General features: G+C 24.1%; 1 long non-coding RNA gene across 2 annotated transcripts; it reads right to left on the reverse strand.

Moving 5' to 3' along the window:
- Positions 1-1710: 1710 nt before the first annotated feature.
- LOC107884546 lies at positions 1711-13523 on the reverse strand. Of its 2 annotated transcripts, XR_003839423.1 has the most exons (4): positions 12901-13523; positions 9557-9699; positions 2222-6654; positions 1711-2039 (listed from the first exon to the last, which is right to left on the reverse strand). It is a non-coding gene; the product is annotated as an uncharacterized LOC107884546 (long non-coding RNA). The 2 variants fall into 2 exon arrangements; XR_003839422.1 differs by lacking the exon at positions 12901-13523 and having other exon boundaries at positions 9557-9788.
- Between the last annotated feature and the right edge of the window lie 4859 nt (positions 13524-18382).

An 18382-nucleotide genomic window follows, 5' to 3' on the forward strand; every position in this document is an offset into this window, starting at 1 on the left:
GATGGGCACAGAATAAAAACTACATTTTAACCATATAGTATGAAATGATATAATATTTTGTAGCTATACAACAATTATTCAATTGTAATTAATATTTCTTATTTTTAATAATAATAATATTATGTAACTAATCGAAGCAATGTAGCATGCCACTGTGGGTTTATACTAGATCAGTAACCTACAATTATTTACTTTAACTGTAATTTCATTAAAAATTGGTATTGATAATATATTTTATATAAAAATTAGTTTGTGATAAATAAAAATATTTAAAAGACAAATAAAATAATATAAAATCATTCTCATATTTACTTATTTCCATAATTATACGAATAACAATTCCATTGTTGGTTATAAACAAATGGTTTATAGTTTTATTGTAGTATAATAAATTGAATAAATTAATAGTAATATATTATAATTTAATAGTAATATTATAATTTTACAAAAAACAAAAATTTATTTAAATTTATTATTTAAACCAGGGGCGCCATTTTAGGAAAGAAAACAATAGCATAATTTATTAGGTGGAAAGTATGGTATGTGCATTCTCTTAATTTCTTGATGTTTTATTTATTGACTTATAACTTATAATATGTTGGTTAAGAGTAATATTTGTAATTTGTTTTCCTTTTAAATATAATTATTATTGTAGATTTTTCATTAAACTTTGAAATTCTGATAATTGTAATTATTGTTTTAATACGTTGTGATAAACAATTCATATACCTAGTTTTTAATATTATCATTTTTGGAGACTGTTGGAAAAACTTAGTTCTGGGGATATATTATTGAAAAGTCTAAAAACTAAAATGGCGACCGTGAATTAAAAATATGATACAAAACAATATAAAAATAAGAATATTTTTAAATGGTTATTTTTGATTCCAAATTGTACAGAAATACATTAGTTATGGGTAAATTATTATTACGAACTTAAAATATATTTATAATTTTCTTAAATTTATTATTTATAACATTAAAATATTAAATATTCACAAAAATACTTTATGAACAACATATATGTGTGTTTTTAAATTCCACTTTTGTGCGAAACGCTTATGGCATATCATGCATTGAAATCTGCGAGGTACGCCGCACTCATGAGTTAAATGTCTTTTGAGTAATTGCTTTCGGTACTGGCCTTTGTATTTGCGACCACAACTGTTTGGACATATGGCTGGATCAGTCTTGCAGATCTCATCTAACTGACACCACTCTGTGGCTGTAAAAATGAAAACTTGCAATATGTTAAATGAAAAAGATTGACAGATTTTCAAAAAGCAAAAAAATAATTCTTAAACGCGGTTATGACCATAATGAAGCGTAAGAAAACAAATATTACAAATCATAATAAAAACAATTTAAATAGTTTTAGTTATCTATGAAAATTTAAATATACAAAACTAAAAATTGGAAATAATATGTGTTATTTTATAAAATAGTCAACTGCAGTCAATAGTTATTTCGTAGTATAGTTATGCATATTTTTATTAATGATAAATATTATATTCAAGATTGGCAAATGTGACCTGTAACCAATTAAATTTATTTACATTAGTGAATCAGTTGAGACACATAAGATTATAAGATTAGGTACAATAAGTTAATTCCATCAAATTTATTTTTATTAAAAAAAATTAATAAATCAATAAAACTACATTTGTTTAATTCTGATTTTGATATTGTAAGAAATATTTAATAATATTTAACTATTGTTATCTGTAAATATATAGATATTGGTACATACAATTTACAGAGGTATTTATATATTATTGTAATATTATATATTTATTAAGTGAACCGCCTATGAACAATGGCCATGTGTTTTTTTAATGAATAGTTTTGTGCAAATTCCCTCTGACATTCGAAACATCGAAATTGCCTAGGTACGCCACATTCATACATCAAATGCCGTTTTAATAACTTTTTTCGATGCATTCCTTTGTACTTCCGCATGCAATTGATGTTCGGACATATGGCAGGGTTTAATATAGATATAGCATCCAGTTTGGTCATCCAGTATGAATTCATAACAGCTAAAAAAAATATGTATTTCTGTTTTACTTTTACATTATAATCATAAGAATATATTTATATACCTACGCCATCTACAAGCATAAACACATGATTAATTGGTTATATATAAGTTAGATATAAGTATAAGTAAAATCATCTGTATGTATTAAATATTGATTACAAATATGACTATAGTACCTACTTATTTATTGTACTTAATAATTGTTTGTACAATTTGTGTTCCTTTGTTATATATATATATATAACTATATAAGTAATACCTATTGCGTAACAAATACTTAAATAATCAGTGGCTACAACCCCTCTACCCAATTACCATATTTTGTATTTTGTATAATATATAGGTTCATTAATGTGTACACTATATTTATGTATAGGTACTCTTAACCTTTCCCCCCCACCATAAATAAGCCCTAGCTACACCTGTGTACATACTATAATGTATATTGTGAACACATTTAAAAAATAACTGTATGATACATAGCAAAACCATTCAATTTATAATCCCAAAATAAGTCTAAATTTGAACTTACCCGATGGATTTTAAATGTTGTATGGAAATCATTTTAAGTGGAAGATTATAATATGGAATAACAGTTTTCAAAGAAAAACAAGCCTATACTTTAAACCCATAAAAATATTGTATTCTTAGATTTTATAGGTTAGGTGTTGTATTTTGTGTAGGCCATAAAAATGAAAATTTAAGGTTTATTTTGTATTTTAATTTTTATATTGTGTAAATTATGATATCTAGAATTTAATGTTTAAAAAAAAAACCAAATTTACCAATACAGATAATAAAGACAAAAATGAAAAATTAGTAACCATAAAGTCATATACCAAAAATTGATATTTATGGAAAAAACAACCATTAAAAATGTTTAATCACCAACTGGGGAGGTGATGTTGTACCATTTTGTGGTCTTTTCCCTGTTAGTAGTGTCATTGTTACCGAGTATTCTATCCAAAGCTATGGTTCAAATCTATACAACAATGTCACTAAATGAGACAGCACCAAAAAGGCAGCCAAACGTCTTAGGACCTCCTGGCCCTCCTGGCTAAAAAGTCTTTCCTAAGGCCTTCCTAAGTCTTTCCTAACCCTCAACACATCACCAACTAAAATACAAATCAAAATCAAACTTTATTTGTAATAGATAATGAGCAAGAAAACCATACAAATACAAATTTCCATTATAATCAATTATATTAATTTGTTTGTGTGCCTCATTAGTGTTAACATATAAGTATAAAACATGTTTTAAATTGGGTTCAACTCATTAATATTTCAATAAACAAATGATAATATATTGTTTAAGGATGTTAAAAAAGTTAAAAGGGTATACATTTTCCCATTCAGAAATTGTTTATAATAATTAAATGTATTTTATGTATTATATCATTGTCATGTTAGAATGAATTTTTTTTATGAAAAACACTTTATTTGTATAATGTTAACACACTTTATTATCTACATAAATGTTTGTCATACCTATTTGAAACATTAACTAATAATTACTTTGTGTACTAAAATCATATGTTTTTTCAAAGACCATTTTTGTGAAAAACGTTTAAAACAAATAGTACATAGAAATCTTTTAGGTACACCACACTCGGTATCTAAATGTCGTTTTAAATGACCCCTCCGCTGCTCTCCTCTATAACAGCGACCACATTGATTTGGACAATAAACTGGATCAGATTTTGATATTTCATACAGCAAATGTAGCCATTTTTTTGATCCTAAAATTATAAAAATATTGGATTTATTCTTGAATACATATATATTAATGGTACACACTAGTATTATATAATAGTAAGTTAGTTCCAAACAAAAGCTAATGAAAAATAAACAAATGTGGCTCTTGCCATAATCGAATGCAGTTAATCTGTTTATGCAAATTTTCCACTTTCCACCTATCCAGACGAAACCATCGTATATTTGTATATGCCACTGTGGATTCTGACTCCGTAATATACTAATACATTAATTTGTCATGGTAATATTAAAATATCTTAATAAAAATACGTCATTATAAACATCGCTGAACCTTCTTCACCAAACATAAACATAGTAAGGATAAGATATTGATACTAGGAAGAATCTATATAAAGAAAGCAAATAAATAAATGAACATATTAAATTATATTTTTATTATAAAAAGTATGTATGCCAAATAGTATAAGTATAATGTTATATACAGAAAAGTAATAATATAAAGTGACTATATTTTATCATTTAGAATAAGTTAATAAGGAATTAGTTATTTACCAACTAAATTAAATATAATATCAAATCACCTAAATCTATTTTACAAATATATTAGTAAGAAAAAACCATTTTGATATACTGTATTACTGTGAGTTATGGATATGGATTAGGTTGGCATAAGAAAATAGGGCATACTATTTAATCTAACTATATCTAGATATCTCTATAATTAAAAATTACATTAATAACAAAAAATCATTAAACATAATAATATAATGATACAAAAAAAATAGACCTCTAAACTTTGCATATTTTTTTTGTTAGATAAACTACAATTATAGTGGCCTTTTTTTATACAAAATAAAACATTTCTTTTAGCTCATATAGATTTAGTTACAACAAAATAATAATGGGCTCCAGTGTCGATTTTCCAAAGTTCCGCAGTTCTATATACATTGAAAATTATATTTGATACTTTAGTTGCTACTTTTCCATTAATCTACTGGCAGACATCTATTTAGAGGATTGAGTGTAGTACAGTGTATTATATTAATTATTAACATAAATTAATTCATAGGAAAAACTCTCAGGCCTCGAAGAAGTGGCAAAATTTGATGACCATTTTTTTCACCCTGAAAGAAAAAGACTTTCTATAGCCACTCAAAAAAATGCTTAAAAATTGTCTTTTTTTTTATATAGGTACCTGACCTATTATAGAGTTTGAGATTAAAATATTGATAACATAGTTTAATGTGGACTATAGAATATTTGTCATTATTAATTAAAAAAAAAAAAATCAAATTTGGTCAGGTTTATTACTAGAAGAGAATCATTATTCATAATCACATTAGCACTAGGAGCCTGCTAATTTAGAATTTAACATCTTATTAAAAAGCTTAAGATATTTTTATTAGTAGCTACAGTATATTTTATTTACATAGGTTATAGGTATTTTTGAAATATAAAAAACACAAAAATGCCATTAATATTCTTGCAACTGTTGCCTGTTGTGTAATTAAATACCTATATCATTTTCTATATTCTCTATTCCCAAAATTCGCCCAAAATTCACCCAAAGAGTAGTGAGGGTTTGTTGATTCATCATTATAGACACGATATCGAGGCACTTTAGCTTGCTTATGAACCATTATTAAATGAGATTTTAATGTATCATTCTGTGCAAAACGTTTATCACACAAATGACATTGGAATTTTTTTGGCACACCACATTCATCGATTAAATGACGTTTGAGATGACATTTTCTCCTTAAGCCTTTATATTTTCGACCACACATATTTGGACAAATAGCTGGATCATTTATGGACAATTTGTTTAATTGAGATAACCACTTGTGTCTTGATTCTAAAAATTAAAAAAAAACCCATTATGAATAAAAAAAATTAAACAAACATTATAAAATAATAATACAACATGTTACATTGTATTATTTTTAAAGCATTTCAGTAATTTTCTACATCATACGTTCATAAAACGGGTGCAACTCATGTTGTGGGTGTTGTGTCCTAACATTCAAGGAGACCAAAAGAGGAATCAAACATAATATTACAGTAATTGTACTCATAGATATTATAAACTAGATATTATCTATGATTGTACTAAATACTTAAACATATTGACTCGAATGAATAAGAGATAATTTAAATTTTGTAGATATTTAAAAATAAAATAAAACGTATAGGTAGATAAATAATCATTCCAGAAGATTAATGTATTATGTGTATTGATAAAATAAAGAATATTAATGTAAAATATTGTTGCTAGGATAATGTTTTCTTATATTAATTCACAACAGAAAATCGGAAATAATGATACATATTAATACAATTTTACAATAATATAACAAAAAATATAACAATACAAGCATTTTTGATTAAAACTTGATTTCATAATGAAATCATTTAATTAATCCGAAATTGTTTAAAATAAATTTACATAAATCAGCAAGCTGAAAATATCTTAAGTTAACAAACCAAAAACGTAAATTGATCACATAATTTAGAGTATAAGGGGACATAATAATATTTTTATAATTTTTTGATTTTTCAATTTGATTTATTTATTTTAATAACAGAATTTTTAAGTGAAAAAATAGTTTGGATTTAAGTATGTTAATTTAAGAAAATATTATGATTACTATACATCAATATATTCTTTGTACAAATATTATAATGTTTCTGGAGAGATACATTATAGGAAAACTTCTTAAGACACAGTTCACAATTAAATTTCTTCGGTACACCACACTCATAAATTAAATGTCTTTTGAGGTGTGCTTTTCTACTTTTTCCTTTATACTTATGACCACATTTATTTGGGCAGGTTGCAGGATCTGTTTCCGATAACATTTTCAATGCATCAGTGTTCAGCCATTTGGAATTAATTTCTGAAAAAAAAAAAAAAAACAATAAACTAAGTAGGTATTAATCAAACAATGGTAAAAAAAAAATAGTTACGTTAAAAATTGTATTAATGTTAATTATTAAAAACATGAGGTGAAGTTATAGAAATATAATTTTAAATATTATATTACAAAAAACACCATTATAAAATCACATTAATGAAGAAAATATTAGTAACTCAACATTTTTACTCATTAGCTTCAAAACAACATTTTTTTCTATAAATAATATTAACAATATAATAATAACTAAAAGAAGATCAGTTGAGGATATCGGGGTAGAGATGCAGGGTGATTACCGATACCACCAATGTTAAAAAGTAATATTCTTAACTAAGAATGTATAGTTTAAAGAAAATGTTTTTACTAGTAACATACTTTGTGTAAGAATAATTCGTAAAAAAGTATTCAAACAAAATAGTATCCAACAAATCAACAACCACAAAGAAGGTTAAGACACAAAGGACACAAGGACACATGACGTTTAACTTTATTTATCTCTTTAATATATGTTTGTTTTAGAAAAACATTATTTATATCCTAAAAAATATCATGGCACAACAACACAATTGATTATATTCTACAGCTATTTTTTTATTTTATATTTTTTTTAGGTTTTAAGGCTTTGACGACTAAGGTCATTAGTCTGTATGGTTGGGACGGTTAGTAAGGTCGGTTAGGAACACGTGTATTATGTGTGGCAAGGTTTTTGTGCACTACAAACACAGTGGTCATCCCTCCAAGAACTAATGGAAGCGGCTGTTGCTTACTCTCAGTCGCCTGATTGATTTCAGACACAGCGCCACACCAAGCCACATCCTACAGTTTACTGTATAATGGTTTTCACTTTTCACATACTCAAAATGTGTAGGTATGTATACTATTAATATAGGATATCATAAAATAAATATATATACTAATAAAATGATGTAATTAATATATGTGCAAATGATCTAATAGATAATTTATAAATATATTATGATTTCATTCTATTTATTTTACCAATAAATAACTTATAGCCAGTTAAAAAAACATAATTATTAAAAAATATAATTCTTATATTTTTTGAAACTTGCAAGATAAATAAAATTGGAGAAATATATGTATAATTCTAACAAAATATGAAAAATTAAAAACAACAAACGGTGTAATATTTTTTAACACTGGTACATTTATTTAATTAATAAACAGAACATAAACTTGACAACATGAAAAAATAATTACGATTAAAAATAATAATATATTTTATGCTAACAAATGGCAAGGAAAATATAAAAACTTTATAAAAACTAAAAATTTATAATTTACTGAAATAAAAAATATGTGTACAAGAATAAAAATGTAATTGAATTTACTACAAAACTATTATTTCGATGATTTTCTAAAAAAATTTAAACACAGTCAACAACTTTCAATATTCAAAATCAAAAATTATTAAAAATACATGTTTTTAAGTTCAAAATTAAGCAAGAAAGCTTGGAAAAATAATTATTAAATGAGCCTCCCATGTCATTGATCCATCTGTCGTCTGGCTGTCTGTAATTAATAAACTCAAATACGACTGGACAGTTTTCAATAAAAGTCCTTGATATCAAAGACTTTATTTAGTATAAGATAATCAAGTTCCTTGAGATTCGGAGTAAATTTATAGCTAAATTTTCAACCCTTATATGTACTAAAATCTAAAGGGTAAATTACAGATTTTTTATTTTCAGTTCAAGAAAAAATAATATTTCTTTGTTTATTTACAAGGTTGCCATTGGTTACATATTATATTACTATTATAACTAGTAGAAACATGGCATTTACATATTTTGGCATGAGCAATGCTGGGCAGGATAGCTAGTAGGAAATATTTATATACTTGATAAATTTAAATTCCAGATAGCTTATAATAATGTGTGAGCTAGAGGGTAGCTACCTATAGGGGTTGAAAAATAATCTATAAGCACCCTAAAAGTCTCAAGAAATCTATTGATATAAATTTTATTGAAAGCGGTCCAATTGTTTTTGAGTGTATTAACTCCTGATAAACCAACATCCATTTTAATTCATATAAGCCAACTTCGCCCATGAAAAAATGATAACATAAAATATAGAGCTATATAGGTGTGTCTTAGATTTAGTGTACCTCACTTTGTGAACTGATTCAACCGATATGGACGAGTCGATTGAAGGGATTAGATATAGCACTTTATATAAATTGAACATGGTTTAAACTACTTTTAAAGTTTCTTAATATGTCTAGGAACAATTAGAAATTTTCACAAAATTAGTCAAGTAGTTTTTGAGTATATAAGCTACAAACATATGAACATACATTCAATTCTCATATTTTTTTTAAGATAAAAATTCTTTATTCAAGGCATTAAACAAGACAATTTGATGCATCCTTTTATATCATGTGTCAAAGTAATCCAATGGCAATCATTTATAAACAAAAAAATAATGGTTTTATTTAAAACCTTATTCAGACTATTACTAACATTTAATGAGCCAAATCTGTCCCAGCCATTCTCAAGTAATAAAATAATAAAATAATTTATTACTTATTACCTATTATCGCATTATTTATATTGAAAAAAACATTTATGTCATAAAATAGGTAGGTATATAAAACAAGATTAACAACTAAAAATTAATTTTATGATGTATAAAATATATACTACTTGAATTTTACTTATTAAAATTAATATGAAACACTTTAAATAAAACAAAATGCATTAAGTAATTTCACATTAGCAATAAATTAGAATTTAGTTAGTGATCTATTTGGTAAGATCAAAAACTACAATGTTGGCAGATCTCTTGTGTATTGTTATGTTTTATGTATTATCACCATGTGTTTTTTTCTATCTGAATTATGAGTAAAACGCTTCAAACATACATCACACTGAAATTGTGGTTGAACACCACATTCGTATCTCAAATGTCGTTTGATGTTCTTAGAACGATATCTTCCTCGATAACTGCGTCCGCACATATTTGGGCAAAACTCCATTCCTTCACTATAAACCATGTCATCTAAAACTTTAAATAAATAAACATTATTAATATTATAAATATTAAACATTACGAAAAAAAAAAAAATAATAATAATAAAATACAATTATAGAAGCGGCAAGGATTTATAAATATATTAGATTAGCTTCATTTAAAAAGTTAAGGAAATTAACTAATTTACTATTACAAGTGGTAAGTATATATATAAGCTATAAAAATGGTTGAAAGTAAGAACCAATAAAAGTGTCAGTTATTATCACAAAAAAATGCAATATTACATACAATCAGAGGGGTAACTACAGGATCACAATGTTTATACGGGTGCTTCAATTTTGATTGAAATTTTATAAGTTCTAACAAATCAGTAGTAAATTTTATCCCGATATATTAACTCACAATACATTTTTAGAAAAATAAAATATATAAAAATAATAATACATTTTACAGGTATACAATAATTTCTCCTGTAGTTGAGTAACTATGTTGCATAATTATTTGTGTACCTACTGTTTATACTTATATTGGACTATATCATAAAAAAAGATGAAAGGCATTCTAAGTTAGGTTGGGTTTTTAGAGATATTTTTTCAGTACTCGTCTTATTTTAAGTTTACTTTGAGTTTTAAACTTTTACAACAAACCAATATTATTGTTTTATAATCTTAAAGTACTATAAACTTATATAGAGTTCAATAATACCATTTACATACTATGCATTCATATAGAAGTACAGAGTACTACTTTTATAATACTAGGGGACGTGGCAGAAACCTTCATGTGATGCCCCTGTTAATGCCGTATTCTCACAGCTAACTAATTCTGCCAACACCGGTGCATCAGACACGACAAGAAGAATACTAGGGTTAGGTTAGGGTAAATGTTTATCTTTAACCTTGTTTTATTTATTTATTTATAAATATTCATTCTTAAAATATTAACAATTCATGCCTACAACAGGTATATTAATAATGTGTAGATAAAGAATATATTAAAACTTAATGTTTCCTTTGTTTAAATTTAAATATATAAAAATGAAAAATTATAATGACAAAAATAATAAAACTAAAATACCTACTTAAATATAGTAATCTATAGCAGCTGATCATTTAAAATGTATTCTATATATTATGTATATTATAATATATTCATTTTTAAAGATAAAGTAGGTATATTACATAAAATGATTAAATGTAGCCATACAATCATTTCCATAAAAATAATAATTAATAATAAATGTAATATTGCTAATGCATTATACATTTATACTTTACTAGATGATAATATTATTTTATAATATTCTATATTAATAAATTAACCTATTAGCGCCGGAGTTTTATTATTTACAATTTTAACCAAAATTTTGTTGAAAAAGTTTATGTTATACCTAAAAAATGGTTGTAAAAAATCAATGTTACCATTTTATGTTAATGGGTTAATATATTCATTATTATGTTATTATTTAATTGTATTATTGTTTGGTAATATCATTTAAATAAAATAAATAGTTAGTACGATCTTCATGGTATGAAGTAACTCAAGTTTTAAACTAATATTACACCTATTCAACTTTTAATTATTTATGTATTATAACCATAAATTATTTTTAAAAAATACTTTAACCCCTCCCCCTGGCAATATGCTCATTGTGTTACTACATACAATATCTTAATTTAAGCATTTCAATGAACATACAACTATATTTTAGATTTATAAGGTTAGTATATTTACCAACATATAGTGATAATTTTATTTTTCCCGTCATGAACTAAATTATTTTATAAATTATCCAAAATAAAATTGTGATGAAGTATGTAAATGCCAAATTATAAAAATATGTAGTTTTCAAATAATTGCAAATCAATTACAAAATATTGAGGAGAATTGGATAACATTCCCCATTTTATGGTTTTAGTTAGGTTACAACTTCCCACACACACCCCAAGTACCAACTAGACTTAATTTTAGATTATTAATTCATTATAACCAAAAAAGTTTTTAAAATATCATGAAAATATGGCATTTTGGTAAAAGAAAATTTTCTTTTTTCCTTATTGAAACAGCCATAATGTTTTCCTATAAAAATAATTTGCCACATACCTGTTATTATTAAATAATTAATTTATAGATTTTTAAAATGGTTAATTTAAATAGATATAAATACTTTAATGTTATCTAACCACATCAAGAAGTTTTGTATTAAGTTAAATAATATTAAGCTATAACAAAAATGAAATTAATGATAGGATAACAATGGCAGTTTGGTGTCGGTTAATTAATTGAGTTCTATCTTTATCTATATTTAACATTTAGATATATCTTATGACTGATCATGATTATAAATACACCTGTAGCAAAATATAAATATATATATAAAGAAGCTGTGCCTGGTAATTCTTCAGTTCATTTTTATGACATGCTTAAGAAACAAAAATATACGTAAAATCTTACTACTTAAAAAAAAAAAACACAGTAACATAAAGTACAAGAAGATATATGTATTTTTGAAATTGGAGACTATTTAGCCGATAGGTTAGATCCTGATGTCCTATATTCACCGACAATCTTTTATGCCAATACCACACTATTCTATCATGTAAATAATGTTCCCATACAATTTGTACTGTTAAATTTGTTAATTCTGAGATATTTCTTATATTACATTTATATACTTGTAAACTACAAAAAGTTCAAAAAGTCAAATGGTGTTAATTTATATAAATAAATATTAAGTATAAACATTGTATTCAAAAATTACATAAAAATTACTAGAATATAATAATAATAAAAAAAAATATATATATATATATAAATTAGGCTTTTATGTAATTTGTATGTACATTGTACAAACTATATTATGTTCCTATTGTTGTCACCCATTAATTGTGACTTTGTTCACATTATTACCATCAACTAATGTAAATTTAAACATATTAAATTTGGTTAGATCGGTTATAACTTATAAGATATAAGCAAAATTACTGATAAATTATTGGTAAATTTAATTTTAGATACTTCAATATGATGGACATTTATTTGCTATTTAGCTATTGATACTTGTTTATAAAATAACAGTTTGTAAAATTAAAGTATATTATTTTTCATTCATTGCTATATAAAGTACATATTAATGATAGTAAAAAACAATTGTACTTTTTACAAATGTGTAAAATTATAATTGAACTAAATCTCAAATAAAAACTACATATTATACAACTTGGTTACATTTACATTTGGTAAAATTTTGTGCACCGTTATCATATGTGTCTTTCGGTTTCCTTTCAAATGGAATTTCTTAAAGCAAATATTGCATTGAAATGTAGGTGCTTTTCCGCATTCATATCTGAGATGATTAGTTAAAACAGTTTTTCTATACTTTCCAGAATATTTTCGTCCACATTGATTAGGACAATTTACGGGATCTTGTTTTGAAATTTCCTTTAACATTTTCGTCACTAACTCTGAAATTGTTTGAAAGCTTTATTTAAAAAATATATTATCTATTTTATAACACTACTACACACACATTTTCAATCCAATATTTATATTTCAACGTTACATGTTAAAAAAAATATACAAACAATTCAATATCAAGTATAAAAGCAATTGGTTCAATAATATAACAATAAGCAAGTAAATTAACATAAATGTTAACAAATGATCAAAAATAAGTTCATAAATGATAATGTAGTAATAAGCATGAACTAGTATAGTTCCATACATCAATGGTTCTGTAGATGGAGCTTATATAAGCTTTTTTTTTTGTAAGAATAAGGTTTAATAAATGAGCTAATACTATACAAATTAAAAAATATTTTATATTAAGGTACATTAAATTATAATTAATAAATACAGAGCATTTTATTTTTTTATTTTTTGCAATTCGCTGTCAATTGAAAATTAAATCACAAACTGGTTTAAATGATGATTCAAAATTATTTAATTTTTTTATTATGAGCTAATTAAATTTATCATAAGTTATAACATAGAAACTGATTTAGTATATTACAGATAATAACTGAATTTTATTTTATTATTTTACTGAAAATTTAATACTATTTCAATAGTTTCAGTATTTAGGCTGTGCAATTTAGGCTATTAGTTTTTAGGAAGTTAAACAATAAAAATACTAATATAGGAAATACTATACAATTTTAATTAATTATAATTACAAAATTAAAATACACATTTTTGTTTAATAGTTAAAGCATATAGTTGTATAGGTGTTTTACATTCATTAGGTATCTATAATACAAGACTAGATTAATGTCATCTAATACCTGGAAATATATTACTTAAATTACTTTCATTAAATTACAGTATATTCATATTATGATTTAAAAACATCAGAAAAGCTTATAATTTAATTTATTATAAGTAAACTAAAATAATCTATCATTGGTTAGCAATCAGCTATTATAAAAATTAAAATTTTCTAAGTACCCATGCAAGTTATGCAATACACTTACGTTTACCTAAGTTTACAAAATGAACAATGTAGATTTTAAGACTTCAATTAAAAAAAATTTGTTTTGAATATTTAAATAAGAATGTATTAATTTCAGATTTTTGGCACAAAAATACTATTATACAGTTGTGCAATATAATCATTTTATGTACATACTAACATATATTATACATAACTTTTATAATTTTTTTTTATGGTTTGTATATTGTAATATATCTCGTATTAGTTATGTTGAGTTTAAGTTTTTACTATGATTAAGGTCTATCTAAAATAACCACACAACTAAATTGGGCAATTCACAAAAAAATAAAAATAAAAATCATAGAACATTTTATGATTTATGTGAAATATTATACATCATTTTTAAATGACAGTAATTTTGATTATGATTTTTTTTTTTTTTGCCACTTCTAAAACCTTGGCTAGTTGAGTATGGCTGAGCTAAAACTTTAGATATAATGGTAAACTAATACAATAAACAATGAAATAAGTTGAGTAATTAAAATATTAAACTATTATTATAAATAATAACAATACAAATTTCATAAAACACTATTTATTTGAAATGTATAATATATTGTGTCATTATGTGCGAGTCTTTTAGATGGAAACAGATACTGTTAATTACACAATCTAGCCTTGAATGATAACTCCAGCTGTTGATTTTTATTGAATAATTCCATGAACAAGACCCAAATGTCCCTTTAAATGTGCCTTGTGAACAAAGCTCCTATGGCAGTATTCACATTTAAATTGACGTGGTACACCACATTCATACTTAAGATGTACTTTTAAATTTGATTTTCTGCTTTTTCCCTTATACCGTCGGCCACAATTGTTTGGACATATAGCAGGATCATATAATGCTGCCACTTCTAATCTCTCTGAACCTTTCACTGAAATAAAATAATAGATATTTAAGATTTAAGATTAGTAATAAGAAAATAGGAAAACAATATGAATTACATACAGATAAGTTTTTAAGAATGTTGAACATAAGAATTCAATTTTTAACATACATTTGAAATGAATTCAGTATATCATGATCATTATAATATTATAAAGCTTTATGCAATTATTTTAGTCGTTTAAAAAATAAATAAATGTAATAAATGCCTGAATATAGTTACCTATTACTACCATCCTGAGACCATAAATAAAAAAGCCATAGTGTAAGTATTCAAAATTTTAAAAAATGTTCAATAATTTTAACATTTTAAATTATATTTTGTAATAACAAGTATTTTGAAAATACACAACACAAAAAATATAAATGTATTAGGTGCCCCTTCTTCTTTGTTTTCATTTGAAATATTATTAGCAACCTCTTGAACACTTAATAATGTTATTAGTTGTATATTATATTATATTAAATTAAATTTTAAATATATTGTAAATGTAACTAATAAATATAATAAGCCACTGTCTATATATATTTATAAATATATAATTAAACTGAAATTACGTAGGAATTCTGTGGATCAAGAATTAAGAAAATAGAAATATTGTGTACAATAATTTAATTAGCTACACAATTGATAAAAAATGTTGATTGCTAAAGAGACCGATTTGAACCATTTTCATAATTTCCAAAACCTATGAAGTTAGTTAAATATAAAGTCGTATAATCTATTGCATGGATATTTAGTCATATCATATATTATAATAAATAACATTTCTTGTGTTTGACGTTGTTTATATTTTTATATCATTTTTTCAATAGCCATTAAGTTTTAAAATACTATCTAAATTTTTATCACACTAAATCAAATTAGAAAGGGTTGCAGAAGAGTATAAGTACCTTTTATAGTTTTTTAATTTGAATTATTACTTAAGTATAAAAAAATATTCTAAATATTTTTAATTTTTAAAAGTAATATTTAATTTTTAAACTGCATGGTAAATATAATTAATATTAATATATAGAATACATTTATATTTTATTATATACACGTATTCCAAATAGCAAATTAGTCACAAAAACAGAAGGTAACATCAGGTGTTTTGTATAAATGTATTATAGATGTATAAAACGTATACATGTTTATTGAAATTAAATACACAAATATATTTTATTAAAAAGCACTGAAATCCTAAAATATTTCATTATATTTGATAGTTGGTTCATAAACAATAACATGTATAAAAAAGAGAGTTTGTATTAATACTAACAATATTTCTAATAATCCATAAAACATAAAAAAAATGAATAGATAATATAATAGACGATCAGACTTTATCACCATAAGGATCATAATTTATAATCATAAAGATAATGTTAATTATCATGAATATTTTTAAAACAAATCGAAAATGATTATAGTATAGGTATATAAATCATAATTCACTAGCAAAGATCACTGGAAGTGGCTTAACTAAATAAAATTAATTAAAATTATTTTACATTAAAATATAATAATTATAAATTATCTTATAGTCTATGAGTGCTAATACAGTTTTAATACTTGTCAAAACAAATAGATTTTAAACATTAAACTCGGTATTCAACCAAAATATAAATTTAAATTATTTATAAAAATATATTGAATAAAATAAATAAATATGTATGTAGCTAATATCTATACATAAATTACACCATTATAATAAATTAAAAAATTAAGTTTCTAAGACATTTTTTGTATCTTTGAAAAAAAAAGTACGTATATAATTTAAAGCATTAATAATAAAACATTTCTGTAAAATAATTATATTTTATACAATTTTTAAACAATAATCCTGATTTTAATGTTTTATGTACATTACATTAACTATACATTTGAAACACTTTAAATTCACAAATATTGGTAATTAATCTAGTAAGCTTATTATAGCAGCTTAGTATAGCGCTACTATTTGAGTGTTAGACATTTAGATTAGTGGAATTGAGTAGAAAGGGATAATTAATTATAGTGTAGGTTAGGTATAACACTTCTTAAACTTAAAATTATTTTAAATAATCAATGTTTGTAGAACAACATTTAAAGAAAAATATCTGCAACAAAATATGAGACAAAAAATAGCGCTTAATCAAAAAATTATAAATTTTAAAAAGTTAGACACAAAATGGAGTTGTGGGTTATGGATAAACTATTGCATATTAAAAATTCATTCGGAGTGGAACACGGTTAATTCCACACTTATTGATATTTCTGAGTCTCTTCAACAGATTTTATATCCAATCTTTAAAGACGCTAAATGGAAGTTGTAAAGCATATCTTCTACATGAAAAAGTATATACAAAATAAATAATTTAAAAAAAAAAATACATAATTGTAAGACTAATACATTTTAACTTCAACGAAAATCTAAAATATATATGAATATAAAATAGTTTTAATACATTTAATTTTCAAATGGCAAGTTTTCTAGTAAAATATATATTAAAAATACTACCATACTTGGAATTATATTTATAGAAGACAAAAATATTCTATATATTATTTAGTGTTTAGTAAAAATGTTGTTCTTTACTACTTTTATATTTAATTTGTTACCTAATGAACTTTTATATTTATAAAATAATTTCAATTTTTTTTATCGTGGATTCATACAAACATAATTTATATATCATTTAATTTATAATCTTTTCCAATGACGATTTTGTGTTTGCATCCCATATGTGTTTTAAGAGTGCATTTGTGTTTAAATGTTCGATTGCAAATATTACATTTAAACATGCATGGTAATCCACATTCATAAACCAAGTGATTTCTAAGATTTGTTTTGCGCCATTTTCCTTTATAGCTCCGACCACAATTTCGTGGGCAATAAGCAGGGTCATTTTGGACAAACTCGTTAATGCGAGCCAATAATCCTAGAAAAAAAAAAATAACAGTATTTTAAAGATAATTTAAACAGATAAATTAAATTAAAAACCGGATCCATACAAAGCGTTAAGGTAATAAAAATAACAATTCAAGTTATTTGACTAATGTGTAGTATAATATAATGAACTATAATTCTTTTAAAAATAAACTGTTAATATGATTTATAAAATATTTCTTAATTCAAATTTGATTTGAAAACTGCGGAGTAGCTGGAATTTTGCAGTGTACAGACATGATATGCGTGTTCAGGTTAACTTTTTGGGCAAACATTTTTCCACATACGCTGCATTTAAACCTAGGCGGAACACCGCATTCGTATTTTAGATGACGATTCATGGTAGCTCGGTGATTATATGAACGTCCACAATTTCTAGGACATAAATATTTCAGTGGAAATGTAAATAAACGTCTCGAGTTT

This window comes from Acyrthosiphon pisum, chromosome A2 (genome assembly GCF_005508785.2).
Source record: "Acyrthosiphon pisum isolate AL4f chromosome A2, pea_aphid_22Mar2018_4r6ur, whole genome shotgun sequence".
Classification (NCBI taxonomy): Eukaryota; Metazoa; Arthropoda; class Insecta; order Hemiptera; family Aphididae; genus Acyrthosiphon; species Acyrthosiphon pisum.